Below are 23,528 nucleotides of genomic sequence, written 5' to 3' on the forward strand. Positions count from 1 at the left end.
GTGTTCCCTCACAGGGTTACTGACAGGAAAATGTCTGCCCCTTGTCCTAGATTTCCGGCTGTATAGATATTACTAGATACCATATATATAGGTAATCCGCCGGTGTGACAGGGAGGCCTGCGGTGCACCACTTCCCCCTCACTACAGACATGCACAAAAAAGGGAAGGAGGCCGCCGCTCGTCCCGGTTGCCTCAGACGACCTCTGTTGCAGGTCTCGGATTACAGTATGCCCCCTCCCTCGCCTGGCAGTCGGCCACGTCTGTGCAGCAGCCTGGCGAGGGTTCATGACTGGGCTCCCGACCAATCCCTTCCCTCTGAAGGTGGAGCAGGACCGGCCTCCCTGTACTTATAACTGGTGCTTCCAGGCTCCAATCACCGGCCGCCCGGACTGGAGGGGCTGCTCCCAGTGCAGAATGGGATCATATGAGGACTTCTGGTGGAGGGGGGCCTGTACCACACCCGCAGCACTCAGAGGAGGAGCTGAGCCCCGGGAAGGGCCGGCCTGCAGGCGGCGCCACTGCTCCCCATTGGCTGCGAAGCTCCGGCTGCCAGACAGTGGGGGACTTTGAGTTGCAGATTATTGCAGACTAAGCAGTCTGGCTCTGCAGCAGCAGCACAAACCGAGGCGCTGGGAAGCCGGCCAGCCAGCCTCAGAATTAGCTCATTAATACACCGGCACTGAGGAGAGGCGGGCTGCTGAGCCCTCTCCTCAGTGCTTCACCGCTTCTTCCTAGAAGTCCCAGCATGCAGCCCGTGCGGCCACCTCGCTGCTAACTATGTAGAAGTGAGGACTGAGCTGAGCCGTCTGCCTGTGAGTATCCAGTCAGTGTGCCCATTCTGCATGTCCTGCCGGTGCGGCATTGGCGGCGCGCAGGAAAACGGCTTTACCGGCTGCCACTAGTTGCCGGGTGACGTCACCCCCGGCTTACTGCTGTGGTGTCACCTCACGTACACTGTGCATGTGCTATGTAGGTGTATAGTCATACTGCAGGAGGACCGGCTGACGGTAAATGCCGGGCATGTTCCTCCGGTCCTCGTCCTTGGCGCATTGAATAGTTATGAGGACGGTTCCTTAAATAACCCCCAGGAGCCGGAGGAGGACGGGGCTATTGTTCTGCCGGGGGAAAGTGGGGGAATAAAATGGTGGGCTTTGGCTGATTCCGGCTGTGAATCACTGGATGCTCTTCAAAGTTGTGAAGGCGGCTATTAATAGAGCAGCTCTGCAAGGACGTGTGCCGGTGGGGGGCACGCTGCCAGCTGTATAGGAGGGGGGGGGGCACGCTGCCAGCTGTATAGGAGGAGGGGGGGCACGCTGCCAGCTGTATAGGAGGAGGGGGGGGGCACGCTGCCAGCTGTATAGGAGGAGGGGGGGGGGGCACGCTGCCAGCTGTATAGGAGGAGGGGGGGGCACGCTGCCAGCTGTATAGGAGGAGGGGGGGGCACGCTGCCAGCTGTATAGGAGGAGGGGGGGCACGCTGCCAGCTGTATAGGAGGAGGGGGGGCACGCTGCCAGCTGTATAGGAGGAGGGGGGGCACGCTGCCAGCTGTATAGGAGGAGGGGGGGGCACGCTGCCAGCTGTATAGGAGGAGGGGGGGGCACGCTGCCAGCTGTATAGGAGGAGGGGGGGGGCACGCTGCCAGCTGTATAGGAGGAGGGGGGGGGGCACGCTGCCAGCTGTATAGGAGGAGGGGGGGGCACGCTGCCAGCTGTATAGGAGGAGGGGGGGGCACGCTGCCAGCTGTATAGGAGGAGGGGGGGCACGCTGCCAGCTGTATAGGAGGAGGGGGGGCACGCTGCCAGCTGTATAGGAGGAGGGGGGGGCACGCTGCCAGCTGTATAGGAGGGGGGGGGGCACGCTGCCAGCTGTATAGGAGGAGGGGGGGCACGCTGCCAGCTGTATAGGAGGGGGGGCACGCTGCCAGCTGTATAGGAGGGGGGGCACGCTGCCAGCTGTATAGGAGGGGGGGCACGCTGCCAGCTGTATAGGAGGGGGGGGGGGGCACGCTGCCAGCTGTATAGGAGGGGGGGGGGGGCACGCTGCCAGCTGTATAGGAGGAGGGGGGGCACGCTGCCAGCTGTATAGGAGGGGGGGCACGCTGCCAGCTGTATAGGAGGAGGGGGGGGCACGCTGCCAGCTGTATAGGAGGGGGGGCACGCTGCCAGCTGTATAGGAGGGGGGGCACCCTGCCAGCTGTATAGGAGGAGGGGGGGCACGCTGCCAGCTGTATAGCAGGGGGGGCCATGCTGCCAGCTGTATAGCAGGGGGGGCCACGCTGCCAGTGCTGGAGATGGAGGGGGGCATGCTGCCAACTGTATAGGAGGGGGGGGCACGCTGCCAGCGGTGTAGGGGGCCACGCTGCCAGCTGTATAGGAGGGGGGGGGCACGCTGCCAGCTGTATAGGAGGAGGGGGGGGCACGCTGCCAGCTGTATAGGAGGAGGGGGGGGGCACGCTGCCAGCTGTATAGGAGGAGGGGGGGCACGCTGCCAGCTGTATAGGAGGAGGGGGGGGGCACGCTGCCAGCTGTATAGGAGGAGGAGGGGGGGCACGCTGCCAGTTGTATAGGAGGAGGGGGGGCACGCTGCCAGCTGTATAGCAGGGGGGGCCATGCTGCCAGCTGTATAGCAGGGGGGGGGGGGGCACGCTGCCAGTGCTGGAGATGGAGGGGGGCACGCTACCAGCGGTGTAGGGGGCCACGCTGCCAGCTGTATAGGAGGGGGGGGGGGCCCTGCTGCCAGCTGTATAGGAGGGGGGGGGCGTGCTGCCAGCTGTATAGGAGGGGGGGGGGCCATGCTGCCAGCTGTATAGGAGGGGGGAGCCATGCTGCCAGCTGTATAGGAGGGGGGGCCATGCTGCCAGCTGTATAGGAGGGGGGGGGGGCCATGCTGCCAGCTGTATAGGAGGGGGGGGGGCCGTGCTGCCAGCTGTATAGGAGGGGGGGCCCTGCTGCCAGCTGTATAGGAGGGGGGGGCGTGCTGCCAGCTGTATAGGAGGGGGGGGGGGGCCATGCTGCCAGCTGTATAGGAGGGGGGAGCCATGCTGCCAGCTGTATAGGAGGGGGGGGGCCATGCTGCCAGCTGTATAGGAGGGGGGGGGCCGTGCTGCCAGCTGTATAGGAGGGGGGGCCATGCTGCCAGCTGTATAGGAGGGGGGGCACGCTGCCAGTGCTGGAGACGGAGGGGGCACGCTTTCGCATTCCACAGATGGAATAGAGAATAAAGTTACCGCTTGCACCCACAAATAATATGAATGCAAGTCATCTAATAACTTCTACCTTTGTCTTGTGTGCAATGTCTTTTATCCGGAATGATTCACACGCCTTACATGTACTTGTTTTATTTCTGCAGATTGTTCTTCTTGTGGTAATGGCCACGATGCCACCTCCACACCGCTGCCAGGTTGTCAGCGTGGTAAGACTGCTTAGTCATGAATATATCTTCATGTTTTCCATTGTTCTCATGTGTGTAGAAGACTTTATGATGTTTTGTTCTCTTTGGTCCTGGGTCTGGCTCCCCCTCCAGGTGCTGCTTCCTTTAGGGACAGTAGCGGATGGCAGGCTGCACTCGGCGTGTTTATGAATAGGGCAGGATACCATAACATAGCCTGTCATTCCTTCACAATAGGTCAGCGGTGCAGAATGAGCGAGGTCTGTGTCAGAAGGTGTGCTACGCACGTGTTTACACACACAACTCCTTTATTGGAATTCCCTAGGTAATTCTACACCTATTGGCTCAGCCGCGAGGCTAGATAGACATGCAGGCACAGTAACAGTCTTCCACCTGAATTCATACCTGTTACTTAAATTGTGCACAATCATATATCCAACTTCTAATAAAAATGACTTTCGGTTTATTGTGGATATTTCTTTATATGAGGGAGTTAGATTATCTTGCAGTGGTTTAAGCTGCATTTGGGATCTTTCTGACATTTTGAGCTTATCTACAGATGCAGCAAACGTTCACTTGACACTATGCGGGCTAACAAACTTTTAATTGACACTTAGAGGACTTGATGCCATATCCACCCCCCTCGCCTTCCACTAATTGATAGTGATTTGCCCAGTGGATGGCAATTACATCTTGTTCCCCCAAGGTGGAGTTTTCTGCATGGCTCTGATGCTGTCCACTCATCGCAGAGTGCGTCGGTGGTCTGAGCCCAGCAACAGGACTTTTTTCATTTTCTTGAATGCCCTTCTGCAGCTTCTCAGCATCCACTGTGCTCTGTATACCCGCTGCCTAGAGTTCGGCATTTTCTCTTCCCTGTCCAGGCGTCCTCCGATGTTACTGGCAGGGCAGGCTGGAAGGAACTCTTCATACAGCATGATCTAGATTGCCTGGTTGGAGAAGGTAACACAATCCAGCTAATAGGGGATGCATCACATTGGAGGCAAAGCAGAGCATTCAGGTAATTGCTAACCCCTCTTCCTTAGCAACGCTGGGCCAGACTGTTCTGACCATAATAAGTGGACAGGGTTGGAGTGATGTAGAAGACTCCACCAGGAGACAAGATGTGGTTGCTGCCACTGTGAGAAACCACCCCCATCAGCATATAGGGTGCGCTACAAAAAAAAACCCTGAATGCTCAAGAAGCCGTCGGGAACTGGGTAAAGTACACCGTTTTGTTGCCCTCGTGACCGTTTCTCTTTAACACAACAAAAGCCATTGAAAGGGTTATTCTGGGACCAGGATAGGTCATGACTATCCCATCGGTGGGGGTCCAGCACATTGCATTACCACTGATCAGATGGTTTGGGCAGACCCCGGTGCCAGAAACTATGCAGTGCACAGAGCCAGAAGCAGAAGGCTCCATCCACTGTACAGTGGCCAAGCTGGGGTATGACAGCTCAGCCCTCATTCAAGTGAATAGTAGCTGAGCCGCAGTACACTAGTGCTGGAAACTACACAGTGGATAGAGTCCACCAGGCACTGCTCATCACCTGCCCAATGGTTCACCTACCCAACAAGACAATGACCCTAAGCACACATCCAAGATAACAAAGGAGTGGCTTTCAATGTCCTTGAGTGGCCCAGCCAGAGCCCTGACTTGACCCTTAATCAAACATCTTTGGAGGGACCTGAAAATGGCTGTCCACTGACTGTTCCCATCCAAACTGACAGCTTGAGAGATTCTGCAGAAAAGAATGGCAGAAAATCTCTTCTGTTCTGTGACTTCTAATCACATCTTATTATAATCTCCAGCAGGGCTACAATGAAAGGTAACACCTCTATTAGTGTCCTTACACACATGAATATGGCTCTGGACTTACACCACGCAATAGGTTCATGTGTGTTTTTTTTTTTTTTTTTGGCGCATTTTTTGCACACCGTGGGGCAGAGTTACTATTGAAAATGTGCCAAAAACTGTTGTGCATGCTGTTTTACACACTTTTCTTAGCACTTTATACTTTGTCCCACAAGGACGTGTAGCTTTGTGGGAAAGGGAGAGTGCCTTACATGTGCCTCCATGCACCAGAAAACTTAACTGCAGTTTTTTGGTGCACAAAATTCTGGCGCATGGACTTTTGGCGTACCAACAAATTCTATTGTAAATCTTATGAAAGCATTTACAATACTTTAAATTATTCTTATAGACAGTGTCAAGTGCAACACTATTAGTAAATCTGCCCCAGTGTGTCTTACCACTAATGTGTTCCTCATAGCGGTTTTCCCCTGAGGAGGTGTGCAAAACATTTGTGTGTCTCCTCATACCTTAAAGGGGTTTTCCCATCACAAACAATGGGAGCATATCGCTAGGATATGCCCCCATTGTCTGATAGGTGTGGATCCCACCTCTGGGACCCGCTCCTACAACGCGAACGGAGCGGGGCAATAAATGGAGGGCGCACTGCGCATGCACCGCTGCCCTCTATTCATTCATTTCAATGGTGCCTCGGGAAAATAACCGAGCACTTGCTTGGCTATTTCCGTCTGCCCCATAGAAATGAATGGGAGCAGGGGCTGCGAGTGCGTGGTGCGCTCCCATTCACTTGTATGGGAGGAGCGCTTGGTGGTGGACGGACCCAGGAAATCTGCGGTCCGCCAGCCACAGCTCTCCCCGCTCTGTTCTCCCTGTACATGCGGGTCCCATAGGTGGGACCCGCACCTATCAGACAATGGGGGCATATTCTAGCGATATGCTCCCATTGTATGTGATGGGAATACCCCTTTAAGTGCATCCTTTGGCCTATAAATTGCTGGCCTGTGATAAATTCCCCCCCCCCCCCAAGTGAGTCCCCACCAGTGTCATCTGTCCATGTGGTTGCTTTTAAGCAAATCTCTGAACTGCTGTTTCCAGGGCAGAGAAGCAGATCAGGCAAGAAGGTCGTCCATGTAATTGTATGTCACAGAAAGGTCCCCTCATCCAAAAACATGTTTTCCATGTAAATGCAGGGCACATCTCACTTACGATTAGGCATTTATAGGCATTTTCTTTGTTTCTGTTAACCTGCTAAATCGGCCTGTGTAAAAGCACCTTTACACAGGGAGTGCTATCAATCACTAATAAAAAATGGCCCCCGTGTACAACTTAACTCAGAAAAAGCAGAGATTGAAATGTATAAATTACAAGTTTTGCTGCATCTTTTCCCACAAAACCATATATTAATCTGCTCAGCGGCTACTGCTCTATAATATGCTGCAGATTGCACTGCATTTCGTGGTGATGGGTTCTCTTTGGGGCCCCCACCTTTCCCAGAACAGGGACCTGTGTTCCCCCATTTGAATTGAGCAGCAGACACTGATGTGCGCTGCCTCTATTCAACTCTATGTAGCTACTGTACAGTCGTGGCCAAAAGTTTTGAGAATTACATAAATATTGGAAAAGTTGCTGCTTAAGTTTTTATAATATCAATTTGCATATACTCCCAGAATGTTATGAAGAGTGATCAGATGAATTGCATATTCCTTCTTTGCCATGAAAATTAACTTAATTCCAAAAAAAACTTTCCACTGCATTTCATTGCTGTCATTAAAGGACCTGCTGAGATCATTTCAGTAATCGTCTTGTTAACTCAGGTGAGAATGTTGACGAGCACAAGGCTGGAGATCATTATGTCAGGCTGATTGGGTTAAAATGGCAGACTTGACATGTTAAAAGGAGGGTGATGCTTGAAATCATTGTTCTTCCATTGTTAACCATGGTGACCTGCAAAGAAACGCGTGCAGCCATCATTGCGTTGCATAAAAATGGCTTCGCAAGGATATTGTGGCTACTAAGATTGCACCTCAATCAACAATTATAGGATCATCAAGAACTTCAAGGAAAGAGGTTCAATTCTTGTTAAGAAGGCTTCAGGGCATCCAAGAAAGTCCAGCAAGCGTCAGGATCGTCTCCTAAAGAGGATTCAGCTGCGGAATCGGAGTGCCACCAGTGCAGAGCTTGCTCAGGAATGACAGCAGGCAGGTGTGAGCGCATCAGCACGCACAGTGAGGCGAAGACTTTTGGAAGATGGCCTGGTGTCAAGAAGGGCAGCAAAGAAGCCACTTTTCTCCAAAAAAAAAAACATCAGGGACAGATTGATCTTCTGCAGAAAGTATGGTGAATGGACTGCTGAGGACTGGGGCAAAGTCATATTCTCCGATGAAGCCTCTTTCCGATTGTGGGGCATCTGGAAAAAGGCTTGTCCGGAGAAGAAAAGGTGAGTGCTACCATCAGTCCTGTGTCATGCCAACAGTAAAGCATCCTGAGACCATTCATGTGTGGGGTTGCTTCTCATCCAAGGGAGTGGGCTCACTCACAATTTTGCCCAAAAACACAGCCATGAATAAAGAATGGTACCAAAACACCCTCCAACAGCAACTTCTTCCAACAACAGTTTGGTGAAGAACAATGCATTTTCCAGCACGATGGAGCACCGTGCCATAAGGCAAAAGTGATAACTAAGTGGCTCGGGGACCAAAACGTTGACATTTTGGGTCCATGGCCTGGAAACTCCCCAGACCTTAATCCCATTGAGAACTTGTGGTCAATGCTTAAGAGGCGGGTGGACAAACAAAAACCCACTAATTCTGACAAACTCCAAGAAGTGATTATGAAAGAATGGGTTGCTACCAGTCAGGAATTGGCCCAGAAGTTGATTGAGAGCATGCCCAGTCGAATTGCAGAGTCCTGAAAAAGAAGGGCCAACACTGCAAATACTGACTCTTTACATAAATGTCATGTAATTGTCGATAAAAGCCTTTGAAACGTATGAAGTGCGTGTAATTATATTTCACTACATCACAGAAACAACTGAAACAAAGATCTAAAAGCAGTTTGGCAGCAAACTTTGTGAAAACTAATATTTGTGTCATTCTCAAAACTTTTGTCCACAACTGTACTGGTGCTCAGAAATCTCTGGCAGCCCCAAGAGTTGAATGAAGTGGCCTCATGGATAGGGGATAAGTTGATGTAATGGGACAGTCTCTTTAAGCATTCCGACTATATAATCAGGCATCCTCAAACTGCGGCCCTCCAGCTGTTGTAAAACTACAACTCCCACAATGCCCTGCTGTAGGCTGATACCTGTAGGCTGTTCGGGCATGCTGGGAGTTTTAGTTTTGCAACAGCTGGAGGGCTGCAGTTTGAGGATGCCTGATATAATGCATAGAGGAGTTGCTATAATGTATGTGAGCACAAGGGAGCAGTCTCTCTCTGAGTTGTCCATTGACAGACCACAGATACATGTAAATGGCACCTTCTTTCTGCTGGTACTGCCTAGAGCATGGCATGGTTATTATTGGATTGCTCCATCTTGCAGAAGGAGTTATTATAATATGAGGTAATTTCTGATAACAGAATTCCAGCACATAAATCTCAAGTTGGAGCCTGGAGTACATCTTCTGTTCCTCCTGGCATGCTGTGTACTGAACTTGGAAGTTGATCAATATTATGGCAGAACTTGATATACATTTTAGGGCAAACCCAACTATTTCACACTGAGAATTTGACACATTTTAAGGAGTTCCAGGAGTTGCGACCACACTGCAATCCAGCAGCAGTGGTCGTACTTGCGTTGGCCTATGCACACTCCCATGGTCCCAACCACCACAGAGGCTGGCTCCTATAGTGTGCAAGCATGACCACTGCTGCTGGACTGCAGGGGGCCATAACTCCTGGATACAAGCAGTGTATAATGTGATGGAAAAGTGAATCAAGCCAGCAAAGGAGGCAATATAGACAATCACAATACATTAGTAAGTGCCTGGTATTAATGTTGTCTACATAATAAAAGCTATTTGCTGAAGTGACACAACCCCTTTTAAATAGCCAGGAAGTAGAATAGATCGAGTGAGTTCAAAAAAGTAAATATTCACATAGGTTGTTAATGTGATAAAATCTGATGGAAATGTCCCTTTAAATAATAAATTCAAGTTTACTACATATGTCTGGCTCTGAATTAATTAAGCTTTAGCCACATTTTGAACTTTGTGAAGGGATTTTTAAGTCTGGAAAAGAATACATTTTAATCCTCTTGTTTTAATCTTGAAACCATATAATCCCTTGGGTCTTTTTTCAAAGTATTTTAAATGTAGATAAAGTAGTTCTTGTTCAAGTGACTGTTCTCAATACCAGTTCCGGTAAATCCACATTTTCCATATTTTAGAATTCCCCAGAATCTTTCTAATGTATACAGTATTTCAGCTCTTGCACAGAATGTATATCCGTTTGTAGTAGTAGTATACATAGCAAAATATACATACAGAATGGAGAACATTATATTTAGCAGCAAACTAGCAGTGACATGAAGTTCTGCAGCAGCTGGGGCAATGCATGGTATACTGCAGGCATCCTCAAACTGCAGTCCTCCAGCTGTTGTTAAACTACAACTCCCAAAATGCCCTGCTGTAGGCTGATACCTGTAGGCTGTTCGGACATGCTGGGAGTTGTAGTTTTGCAACAGCTGGAGGGCCGCAGTTTGAGGATGTCTGGTATACTGTATGGACAAAGTATTGGGATACCACTTATAATCATTACATTCAGGTGTTTCATTTAGTCCCATTACCACAGGTGTATAAAATGCAGTCTGGCTTTAGAAGGCACCATTTTTCATAGATGTTTTTAAAGAGCTCACTGAATTCCAGCAAGGTCCTCTAATAGGTCGCCACTGTTCCATCAAGTCAGTTCATGAAATTTCTTCCCTCCTAGATATTTTGTTGTCGGCTGTGAGTAGTATTATTGCAAAGTGGAAGTGTTTAGGAACCACAGCAACTCGGCCACAAAGTGGCAGGCACGCAAAGTTACAGAGCGGAGTTGCCAAGTGCAGAGGCGCATAGTGCATAAAAGTCACCAACGCTCTGCTGACTGACTGCAGAGCTCCAAACATCCTCTGGCATTAACATCAGCAAAAACAGTGTGCGGGAAGCTTCATGACATGGGGTTACATCACCAAGCGTCAAATATAGTGGTGCAAGACCCACTGGACTCTGGAGCAGTGGAAATGTGGTCTGTGGAGTGATAGAGGAGTCTGGATTTGGTGAATGCCGGGATAACATTGCCCGACTGCATTGTGCCAACGTTAAAGTCTGCGGGAGGGACAATGCTATGAGGTTATTTTTCAGGGGTTGGCCTTGCCCTGTTAGTTCCAGGGAAAGAAATTGTATGCCTCCAGCTTTGTAGAGAAAAGCTTTTCTGTGTTCTAGCATGACTGCCCTGGCATCCTATTACTCCCTGGGCAAATGAGGGAACAAAGGGAGCCCCCTATCTCCTGTTGAACCACAGAGATGCTAGGATCGCTCATGACCACAGCAACTGAGGTTTAAAACAGCCAGGATCGGAGTCTGATCCAGCCTCTTTAGGTGTCCACTGTAGAACACAGCTAGTAGCCACTGTGTATGGCTCAGATTCTCCATACAATTCCTGCACATATGGGTTAAAGGAGTTGTCCCACCAAAACATCTTCTCGCCTATCAACAGCATTGCTAAGTTTCTGGTTGGGCTCTCATCAAACTTTTTTTTTTAATATATATTTTTATACTCCATTTGGTCACTCATTCATCAGATATACACTGCGTGCAGAATTATTAGGCAAATGAGTATTTTGACCACATCATCCTCTTTATGCATGTTGTCTTACTCCAAGCTGTATAGGCTCGAAAGCCTACTACCAATTAAGCATATTAGGTGATGTGCATCTCTGTAATGAGAAGGGGTGTGGTCTAATGACATCAACACCCTATATTAGGTGTGCATAATTATTAGGCAACTTCCTTTCCTTTGGCAAAATGGGTCAAAAGAAGGACTTGACAGGCTCAGAAAAGTCAAAAATAGTGAGATATCTTGCAGAGGGATGCAGCACTCTTAAAATTGCAAAGCTTCTGAAGCGTGATCATCGAACAATCAAGCGTTTCATTCAAAATAGTCAACAGGGTCGCAAGAAGCGTGTGGAAAAACCAAGGCGCAAAATAACTGCCCATGAACTGAGAAAAGTCAAGCGTGCAGCTGCCAAGATGCCACTTGCCACCAGTTTGGCCATATTTCAGACCTGCAATATCACTGGAGTGCCCAAAAGCACAAGGTGTGCAATACTCAGAGACATGGCCAAGGTAAGAAAGGCTGAAAGACGACCACCACTGAACAAGACACACAAGCTGAAACGTCAAGACTGGGCCAAGAAATATCTTAAGACTGATTTCTCTAAGGTTTTATGGACTGATGAAATGAGAGTGAGTCTTGATGGGCCAGATGGATGGGCCCGTGGCTGGATTGGTAAAGGGCAGAGAGCTCCAGTCCGACTCAGATGCCAGCAAGGTGGAGGTGGAGTACTGGTTTGGGCTGGTATCATCAAAGATGAGCTTGTGGGGCCTTTTCGGGTTGAGGATGGAGTCAAGCTCAACTCCCAGTCCTACTGCCAGTTTCTGGAAGACACCTTCTTCAAGCAGTGGTACAGGAAGAAGTCTGCATCCTTCAAGAAAAACATGATTTTCATGCAGGACAATGCTCCATCACACGCGTCCAAGTACTCCACAGCGTGGCTGGCAAGAAAGGGTATAAAAGAAGAAAATCTAATGACATGGCCTCCTTGTTCACCTGATCTGAACCCCATTGAGAACCTGTGGTCCATCATCAAATGTGAGATTTACAAGGAGGGAAAACAGTACACCTCTCTGAACAGTGTCTGGGAGGCTGTGGTTGCTGCTGCACGCAATGTTGATGGTGAACAGATCAAAACACTGACAGAATCCCTGGATGGCAGGCTTTTGAGTGTCCTTGCAAAGAAAGGTGGCTATATTGGTCACTGATTTGTTTCTGTTTTGTTTTTGAATGTCAGAAATGTATATTTGTGAATGTTGAGATGTTATATTGGTTTCACTGGTAAAAATAAATAATTGAAATGGGTATATATTTGTTTTTTGTTAAGTTGCCTAATAATTATGCACAGTAATAGTCACCTGCACACACAGATATCCCCCTAAAATAGCTAAAACTAAAAACAAACTAAAAACTACTTCCAAAAATATTCAGCTTTGATATTAATGAGTTTTTTGGGTTCATTGAGAACATGGTTGTTGTTCAATAATAAAATTAATCCTCAAAAATACAACTTGCCTAATAATTCTGCACTCCCTGTAAATGTTTTGTAAAATAGAAATGTGTTTGATCTAATTAAACCAATATTAGTAGAAGGTCAGGCTCGCACTGGACCACATGGGTACAGGTGAATCCCCCGGTGGTCCCCTAGCCTTCCACCCTCCTGTACAAGTGGCACATAACACAGTAGACTTACTGCACTACATACATATATTCAATGTACAGCACCTCAACCAGCCTATGTTCATATAACAAACTTGATAGATTATTGAAGAAACTCCCCAGTTTATTATTATAGACACGATCAGAGTTGAGATTACTTCTAGGTATAGAGGAAAGTTGCCAGTGTCCTCTTCTCCCCAGGACCTACCTTCTCAAAGTTGCTGCAGGGACCCCCATATTCAATCATCTGGTAGCATCTTGCTGCTGTGTGAGCAGGTAATGTATCTGTATGGTGGGCCCCCAAAATACATTTTACTGATGGGCCCTAGGCACCCCAGTCCGACACTGTAGAAGGTAATTATGTATCGTTATGAAAGACATCATTAAAATCTCATGCTTAAACTGTGCCAACACAGACAAACATCAGGTCTATCTTGCTTTAGGATATTATAGCTTTAACAAAATGAAAATAAAAAATAAAATCTGTAGGCCTATCAAATGCAATGAAAAGGTTGGCTGTTAAATAATCTAAGTATAATTGTTTCAGTTTAAAACAAAAGTCTTGTTAAAGCTCTAACAGCATTGCTAAGGAGAGTCTGTCTTCAGCGTTTTACTGAGTTCTGTAGATCCCGGTGTATAACTAGTCAGATGGGCAGTGATAGTTGGGCCACATGTCCAATATCAGGGACTGAGCTAGTGATAAGAGGTGGCTGGAAGCCTCTGTATGTTACACCCAGGCAACTTCAGCGCTCAGTAAATGCTGAAGACAGATTCTGCTTAGCAGCGCTGTCAGAGCTTTACCAAGATGATTCTTTACACCAAGTTTTCTTTATATGCTCATGAATATCCGGTAACTGGATACACAGTGATTCTCAAATATATACTTCTTATCCGCATTGCTCCGTATGTGAGCAGTGATGCTGCAGTTTAGCAGGAAATCTATGGTGACATTCACACACATCTGTCTCTGCGGAGTATGGATGACATGATGGAGGAAGAACATGGGAGGTTCAGCAGAAGAGTTGCATCTCCAGTTTGTTGCAAGTGGTAATTACTATGCAGATATGAAGGCTACAGCCACATATTAGTATGTGGATATGGTGCATAGGCCTCACAAAAAGAAGTGGGGCTGGTAGGACAATTATAATTAATTGCTGGTAATAAAATGGCCACTCTTTCAATGTGGAATAGTGGAGATGGGAATTGTCATATGCATTTTTTTTTTTGCCATGATTCAAATTCCCGTTTTTTTTATTTGATGTACATTTCCTGTACTATAACCTTTACACTTTTATCTAGTTTAGTAGATGTTTGTCTTTGTAACCTTCTATCATCAACACAATGTTTTGCTCAGTCATATATTTCCCAAGTCGCTTACAAACCAGAACAAAAGTGTAAATTCACTTAAGGCCCTTTTACAATGGTTCATTACTAATAATTGACTCATAAACATCCTACCAATCAGGTGAAAAAGAAGCAAACTCATTTGTTGGCTGAGCAGATCTTTTATGCAGGGATAAAATATGCTACTTTGTCTGCAGCACTTCTGCCCATGTAATTGGGATATGCTGCCGACATAATATGGAAAGGATATGAGAGAAGGGCAGTGTGTGTGATTGCATTAACAATAAATTATTCACCCCCCTTATAACAGTGAAAATGAAAGTATTAATGAGCATTTATCAAGTTGCATATCATCGGCACCCATTATGGGCAGAGAATATGTCCTGTAAAGGCACCCTTACTTGTCCATTGCTTACTGTTTCTGGACCTTTTACATTGTTTCAGTGTTCCTCTAAACAGTTTAGACAGTGAAATACAGGTATTTTATGTGCAAGTATTAAATCTTATAACACAACATATGAGAAACTAGAGGACCCCAGGGATGTAATATTTTCTGCTTGTCACTGATATATTTTAAAGGGTAGCTACAGTTTTTTTCCATAAATCAATAATAGAAGTAAAGATCAGAACCTTTGTAATATATCCTATTTCAGAAAAATGCTTCTTTCTCCACTTATCAGACTCCTTGCTCTTCCTCCTTCGCCAATCATTCTGAATTTAGTGATAAAAGCTGTACAAAGGAGACTGTACACTGAGAGATCAGATTGCAGCTGTTGCCTATAGAAGGCCATGTGGTCCCATGTTGTCGATACACCTAGAGGCTCCACTTTCTATGCAACTGCCGCACCCTCTGCACTTTGACGCGGCCAGGCAATGATGACACTGCCTGGACCTATCAATCAAAGTGCAGAGAGAGCAGATCCTGTAGGGGTGACGACAAAGCCCCCATTGCTCCTAGAGACTCAATTTTATATATTAAAACTTAATTTTTCTAAGCAATGCGGGCACATAAGAACATGGGACCAACACAGATGTCTTCAGCTGTCAAGTAACAGGTCAGCCAGTTTTTTAGGTACAAATCTGCTGCCCTTTAACTGGAGTGATTTACATGTGTATATAATTGAACTTATCCCCCATCTCCTCTAAATGAATGGAGTGGTTAGTCAGGCTTGCATGCAGCTGCTCCATTTTAGTAACATAGTTTATAAGGCTGAAAAAAGACATTTGTCGATCCAGTTCAGCCGGTTATTCTGCAAGTTGATCCAGGATACGTTTTTTTTTTTTTTTTGGGGGGGGGGGGGCTCCATGGTTTATAAGGACCCTGTTCTTGTGATCATGGAAGTCCCAGTGGTACCCAGCTTTACGTAAGTTTACAGAATGAATTTAAATGATGAAAATATGGCTTTATGAAGAGAAGGTCATACACTTTAAACAATCATAGTAAGTACATTTCTCGTTGTAGAGCACTGACAATATTCTAATGATTGTCATTACAGATATACCATCCGCATTTAGCAATCTGTGGCACTGGTGACCCATGTGAAACCATACTGATAGATGGAAGATTTCCCAATGTAAGTATATGTATACTATTTGGTAATAGCACAATGGGTGGGTAACAGAGTCACATATCTATACATTGAGGAACAGAAGTATTTGAACACCCTGCGATTTTGCAAGTTCTCCCACTTAGAAATCAAGGAGGGGTCTGAAATTGACATTCTAGTTTTTTTTTCAGGAAATCACATTGTTTGATATTTAAAGAATTTATTTGTCTTTCACGGCAAGAATTCTGCCTCTCAAAGACCTGTTACTGTGCCTTTAAAAAGCCCACCTCTTCTCCACTCATTAATCTAACTTAGTAGCACCTGTCTGAGCTCTTTAAAGACCCCTGTCCACCCCACAGTCAGTCAGACGCCAACTACTACCATGGGCAAGACCAAAGAGCTGTCAAAAGACACCAGAGACAAAATTGTGGACCTCCACAAGGCTGGAAAGGGCTACGGGGCAATTGCCAAGCAGCTTGGTGAAAATAGATCAACTGTTGGAGCAATTGTTAGAAAATGGAAGAGGCTAAAGACTGTCAGTCTCCCTCGGACTAGGGCTCCATGCAAGATCTCACCTTGTGGGGTATCACTGATAATAAGAAAGGTGAGGAATCAGCCCAGAACTACAAGGGAGGAGCTGGTCAATGACATGAAGAGATCTGGGACCACAGTTTCAAAGGTCACTGTCGGTAGAACACTACGCCGTCATGGTTTCAAATCATGCATTGCACGGAAGGTTCCCCTGCTCAAGTCATCACATGTCCAGGCCCATCTGAAGTTTGCCAATGACCATGTAGATGATCCAGAGGAGGCATGGGAGGAAGTCATGTGGTCAGATGAGACCAAAGTAGAACTTTTTGGTCAAAACTTCACTCGTCTTGTTTGGAGGAAAAAGAAGGATGAGTTGCATCCCAAGAACACCATCCCTACTGTGAAGCATGGGGTTGGTAGCATCATGCTTTGGGGGTGCTTTTCTGCAAAGGGGACAGGACGACTGCACTGTATTAAGGAGAGGATGAATTATTGTGAGATTTTGAGCAACAACCTCCTTCCCTCAGTCAGAGCATTGAAGATGAGTCGTGGCTGGGTCTTCCAACATGACAACGACTTGAAGCACACAGCCAGGATAACCAAGGAGTGTCTGGGTGTGAAGCATATCAAGGTTCTGGAGTGACCTAGCCAGTCTCTAGACCTAAATCCAATAGAACATCTTTGGAGGGAGCTGAAACTCTGTGTTGCTCAGCGACAGCCCCGAAACCTGACAGATCTAGAGAAGATCTGTGCGGAGGAGTGGGCCAAAATCCCTGTTGCAGTGTGTGCAAACCTGGTTAAGAACTACAGGAAACATTTGACCTCTAATTGCAAACAAAGGCTTCTGTACCAAATATTCACATTTTCTCAGGTGTTCAAATACTTATGTTCAGCAGTGCAAGACAAATAAATTCTTTAAAAATCATACAATGTGATTTCCTGAGATAGAGAGAGAGAGATATATATATATATATATATATATATATATATATAATATATATATATAATAAATTCTGTTCCTCACTGTATATTATATGTAATATGCAAGCTCCACTCATTTCTGTGGCTAACCCCTCCCTGGCTGCTTTGATTGACAGGGCTAGGCCATGGCAAAGCAGTATGGAAGGGGCTGCTCACAGAAAGGAGCATTATACTGTCCTCCTACACGTTAGCACGGTGTGTAATCTGACATGTAGCTAAACCCCCTGTCTTAAGAAAAAAGGCAGTGGAGCTTTAACTTTCTCTTTATTGCTAGTAGACTGTGACAGGAAAGGTGAAACTACAGAATAAAACAGTAGTATTTCAGAACATAAATATTCATAATACATAGCATGAATACAGAATATCTGCTATACATACAGTATATGAGGTAATGCAATGACAATAAGCTATCAAATACAAGAAACATATAATAAACTACAGTGCAATGTCACATAGTGTCCTTAAAGACTATGCTTGTAACAGGCTGTAAAAACAGATGATGCGCAGGAAAACAAGCGAGAGTGGCTTCTCACACAGACATAAAATGGTGGTTTGCTTTTAAACCAGCTCAAGACACAAAGAACCAGGAAGTACCCATAATGCACTGGGAACTGAGGCAAACGAAATACACAAACTCACCAGTATATGGTGCTGTTACCACACAATATAATGCAGATGAAATGCAACACAGGTAAATTGCAATGTCTAAACTGATAAAAACACAGAAATAATTGAATTTGCATCTGAGGACAGAACAAGCATAAAAGGTCTATTTGGCATATTAATAAAAAGTATCATAACTCAGGAATAGAGCCTCTGATTAACAAAACAAAAACAGTGTTTTAATCAGGTGAACCACAGCTGTGTGTCTATGCAAACAGTTGGATAGAGAGGTCGCTGGTGACAGATTCCCTTTTAAGGTTCTGGAGGGCAAAACAACATCCTGGGGCTGTGGAAGAAATCTAATTTACCATCTCATATGGGATAGATTTCTTTCCTACCTGGACTGGTGCTTTTTCTGTGTTACATAATATTTGGGCGAAAGAAGGAACTTTTACACATTTGAAAAGGTCACTTGCCTTTTCATCTTCATGTGCAAGTGTGAAGAGGACAAGTCATGATTCACAAGCTACATTCTACCTTGGTTGGATGCTGCATTGCCACAGAGTGGTAGCATTAATACTGCAAAAAGAAATTTAAAAAAATGTGTATTAAATTAGTAGCCATAAAGGTTCTTCTTGTTCCTGTGGAAGACATGGGGCAAGACTACTGTTCAGCTTAATAATTCTGCCTGAAAATAAGCTTGAACAATCTAGACTGCTTAAAGAGGACCTTTCACTAGAATAAAAAATGTAAACTAAGTATACAGACATGGAGAGCGGTGCCCAGGGATCTCCCTGCACTTACTATTATCCCTGGGCGCCGCTCCGTTCTCCCGGTATAGGCTCCGGTATCTTCATATGTTCGGCTCAACTTGGTGGAGCCTGCCGGCGTCTCCTTCTCCCAGGCTGTAGCGCTGGCCAATCGCAGCGCTCAGCTCATAGCCTGAGTTTTTTTTTTTTTTTCTCTCAGGCTATGAGCTGAGCGCTGCGATTGGCCAGCGCTACAGCCTGGGAGAAGGAGACGCCGGCAGGCTCCACCAAGTTGAGCCGAACATATGAAGATACCGGAGCCTATACCGGGAGAACGGAGCGGCGCCCAGGGATAATAGTAAGTGCAGGGAGATCCCTGGGCACCGCTCTCCATGTCTGTATACTTAGTTTACATTTTTTATTCTAGTGAAAGGCCCTCTTTAAAGCTGTAGCGGAGATGGGAGTACTCCATTAAGAGATCACTGATTGAACCTGCCTTGCGTGGTTAAAAAGTTTAAAGAACATCTTGTGGTCAAGCTCTTATAGGGTAATTCTGGGGGGGGGGGGGGGGAGAAGTTTTGTTCAGATCTCTGGTGGACTCATACCCCATGCCGTTACTTCCCTTAGACATGCCATTTTTTTTTCTTTCTCACTGTCCCCTTTCTGACATGGTGCATAATTGTGTACTGCCCTGAGTCATATAAGATGCTCCAAAACACATGGCAGATTCAGTATGTGCCAGATTTATTACCCGGTTGTGCACCCTGTTAATAAATATGCTGTAGTCTTAAAACACTGCCAGGATGGACTTGCTAGTGTTTTACAAATCCTTTCATGGTAGAAAACTGTCACAAATGAGTTGTGCATAGTACAACTCAAAAGCCTTCGCCACTTTTTCCAACACCTAAATCTAGAAAGTACAGACTGTGACCATCTTTAATTTGACATTTAACATATTAAAGGGATTATCTCACTTCAGCAAATGGCATTAATCATGTAGATATTGTTAAAAACAAGTCATGTACTAATGTATTGTGATGGTCCATATTGCTTCCTTCACTGGTTTGATTTTTTTCATCTCATTATATATTTCTCGTTACCATGGTTACGGCCACCCAATAATCCAGCAGCAATGGCCATGCTTGCACACTGTAGAAAAAACCTTCGGCCTATGTGCACTGCATGCCACCAGAGAGGCGGGTGCTTTTTCCTATAGTGTATAAGCACGACCACCACTGATGGATTGTAGGGTGGCCATAACCATGGAAATGAGAAATGTAGAACTGAGAAGGCCACACATGCTCAGTTTCATTCATCAACTGCCTCCTGAGCTATGATAGGGAGAGAGCTACAGAAGAAAGACACGCCTCCTGAAGACACTCCCCTTGACCTGTCAGCTTGCTTTAAATCTAGCAGAACAATGTATGGGGATGCTCTGGATCCATGTGAGGTACAGGGCTGGTTCTAGATTTGTTAGAGGTTGTCATGTACTATATGATGTCTGATTTTCATTTTTTATATTAGCCATGGGATAACCCCTTTTAAGCCAGCAAAGGATGGAATATGGACAATCACAATACATTAGTAAGTTCCTTGAATTAACCTAATCTACATGATAAACGCGATTTGCTGAAGTGAGACAACCCCTTTAAATACATTGTTATAACAAACGTTATATTGACACTTAACACAACAAAATCCATTGAAACAGTTGTTAAAGTTTGCTACAATTGTTTATTTAACACATCATGAGTGTCAAGATAAAAATCTGTCTTTTAGAAGCTTCTTAAAAGGGTTTTAAGGGAGTTTTATACTAATGACCATATCCTGGATATGTCATCAGTATCTGATCGGTGGGGTTAAATACCTGGGTGCTCATAGTAGCGCTGCAGCCTTCTTTCAGCTTTGCCTAGGCCAGTGGTCGGCAAGCCGCGGCTCGCGAGCCACATGCGGCTCTTTACACACATTAATGCGGCTCTTCTGCAGGGCTCCAGATGCCATTTGCGACTGGACCCGCCGCAGCTCTGCTCAATACAGCGGCGGGCACAGGAGATGATTGTTCTTAGCAGCGCAGGAGGAGTCTCTCCCTCCCCCCCTGTGCTGCTACCCCCGCCGCTGCCAATAAGAAGAGATGGGAGGAGGAGAGGAGGGGAGGGGCTGTGGCCACTGTGCCACCAATGAAGAACCTCTGTGACAGGGAGCCGATTGTATAAGAATCGTTGGTGGCACAGTGCCCCCCCCCCCAGTATAATAAACGTTGGCACAGTGCGCGCCCCCCCCCCCCCCCAGTATAATAAACGTTGGTGGCACAGTGGGAAGTGCCAATGAGGGTTAAAAATAATAAAAGAAAATTAACTCGCCTCCTCCAGTTGATCAGGTAGCTGCCGGTCTCCTGTTCTTACTTCTTTCTAGTTTCTTCAGGACCTGTGGTGACGTCACTGAGCTCATCACATGGCCCATTACCATGGTGATGGATCATGTGATGAGCACAGTGATGTCACCACAGGTCCTGCGTCCTGAAGAAACTAGAAAGAAGTAAGAACAGGAGACGATCAATTGGAGGAGGTGAGTTAATTTATTTTTTTATTTTTTAACCCTCATTGGCACTGCCCACTGCGCCACCAATGTTTATTATATTGAGGGGGGGCGCACTGCGCCACCAATGTTTATTATATTGGGGTGATGGGGGGGCGCACTGCGCCACCAATGTTTATTATATTGACCTTCTACTATGCATTCTGTATTCAGAATGCTATTATTTTCCCTTATAACAATGTTATAAGGGAAAATAATACAGTGAATAGACTTTCATCCTAGGAACCATGCGTGAAAATCGCACTTGCTTGCGATTTTCACACAGCCCCATTAACTTCTATGGGGCCTGCGTTGCGCGAAAAACGCACAACAGAGCATGCTGCGATTTTCACGCAACGCACAAGTGATGTGTGAAAATCACCGCTCATGTGCACAGCCCCATAGAAGTGAATGGGTCTGGGTCTGGATTTAGTGCGGGCGCATTCCAGTATTTTGAATGCCGGATCCAGCACTAATACATTCCTATGGGGAAAAATGCCGGAGCCGGCATTCAGGCAAATCTTCATTTTTTTTTCGCCGGAGATAAAACCGTAGCATGCTACGGTTTTATCTTTTGCCTGATCAGTCAAAATGACTGAACTGAAGACATCCTGATGCATCCTGAACGGATTACTCTCCATTCAGAATGCATGGGGATAAAACTGATCAGTTATTTTCCGGTATAGAGCCCCTGTGACGGAACTCAGTGCCGGAAATGAAAAACGCTAATGTGAAAGTACTTTAAAATATTAAGTTTAAATCCCCCCCTTTCCCAATTTTACATATAAAATATATAAACAATAAATAAATAAACATATTACATAGCCTTTTTAGTCACTTTGTCACCCCAAAAAATAGCATAGGACTGTTCTATTATGCGCCGAATGTTTCATAAAATGCGAAATGCACGCAGCTTTTTTTGGTGTTTTTTTTTTTTTGTTGCACGGTATTGAGTATCACAATACTTTTTTATGGTGACGAAAGCGAATCAAAATTTTGGTTTCAAAACAACCCTACGCCGATCTGATCGGCGTAGCGTTGTCACGATACCAAAATTTTGATTCAGTTTCGATTTGGCGACTAAAAATTTGATTTGGCTCCTAAATTTTTCAGTTCAGGAGACAATGGCTACTAGGAATTTTTTTTAGTCTGGAGCACTGTTCTGTGTGCCGGGCGCCCGCTCCCCTCCCTCCTCTCGGGGGCGGCAGCCTGCGGCTGTCCTGCCTACATGTGTGCCGTGCGGCGCTCAGGCCAAAGGAGGTGTCACTGACTGTCAGTGGGGCCGAGGCGGAGGGATGCGAGGAGGCGGAGCTGCTCTGTCTGCTATGGCCTGTAAAAGCTGCCCCTCCAGGCTGGCAGCAGAAGAACACAGTCACAGAGTAACACTGAGGCACGACTTGTTGGAACTTGGCCGACCCTGCTGGACTCTAGTCTGGACTCTGGAGAAGACACCTTAAGGCAGAGCCAGCTGAGATTGGAGCCAGGACCAGACCGACCCCACTCCAGCCAGACCCCAGTGATATATCAGGTACCGACTCCAACATTGTCCCTCATCATGTCCCCCCCCCCCCCCCCCCGATGGTGCAGACTCCAACATTGTCCCCCATTAGGGAGCATAATGGATGGGGGCTGACGGCTGTCATGGGGGGCATGATGGCTGACATGGGAGTAATGATGGATGGGTGCTGACGGCTGACATGGGCATGATGGATGGGGTGCTGACGGCTGACATGGGGGGCTGACGGCTGACATAAGGTCATGATGGCTGACATGGAGGGCATGATGGATGGGGGCTGACATGGGCATGATGGATGGAGTGCTGACATGGGGGGCTGACGGCTGACATGGGGTGCTGACGGCTGACATGGGGGGCATGATGGATGGGGGCTGACAGCTGACATGGGCATGATGGATGGGGTGCTGACGGCTGACATGGGGGGCTGATGGCTGACATTGGGGGTAATGATGGATGGGGGCTGACATGGGGTGCTGACATGGGCATGATGGATGGGGTGCTGACGGCTGACACGGGCATGATGGATGGGGGGCTGACGGCTGACATAAGGTCATGATGGCTGACATGGGGGGCATGATGGATGGGGGCTGACGGCTGACATGGACATGATGGATGGAGTGCTGACATGGGGGGCTGACGGCTGACATGGGGGGCTGACGGCTGACATAGGGGCATGATGGCTGACATGGGGGGCATGATGGATGGGGGCTGACAGCTGACATGGGCATGATGGATGGGGTGCTGACGGCTGACATGGGGGGCTGATGGCTGACATGGGGGGTAATGATGGATGGGGGCTGACATGGGCATGATGGGGTGCTGACGGCTGACATGGGCATGATGGATGGGGTGCTGACGGCTGACACGGGCATGATGGATGGGGGTCTGACGGCTGACATAAGGTCATGATGGCTGACATGGGGGGCATGATGGATGGGGGCTGACGGCTGACATGGACATGATGGATGGAGTGCTGACATGGGGGGCTGACGGCTGACATGGGGTGCTGACGG

General features: G+C 46.9%; 1 long non-coding RNA gene across 1 annotated transcript in view; it reads left to right on the forward strand.

The window, feature by feature from the left end:
* The first annotated feature begins 547 nt into the window (after positions 1 to 547).
* Positions 548 to 23,528, forward strand: part of LOC120992570 — a 34,675-nt gene continuing 11,694 nt past the window's right edge. Inside the window, exons 1-3 of the long non-coding RNA XR_005777004.1 lie at positions 548 to 812; positions 3,349 to 3,411; positions 15,511 to 15,588. This is a non-coding gene — a long non-coding RNA (uncharacterized LOC120992570). The remainder of the gene's footprint in view (positions 813 to 3,348; positions 3,412 to 15,510; positions 15,589 to 23,528) is intronic.

This window comes from Bufo bufo, chromosome 2, assembly GCF_905171765.1.
Source record: "Bufo bufo chromosome 2, aBufBuf1.1, whole genome shotgun sequence".
Classification (NCBI taxonomy): Eukaryota; Metazoa; Chordata; class Amphibia; order Anura; family Bufonidae; genus Bufo; species Bufo bufo.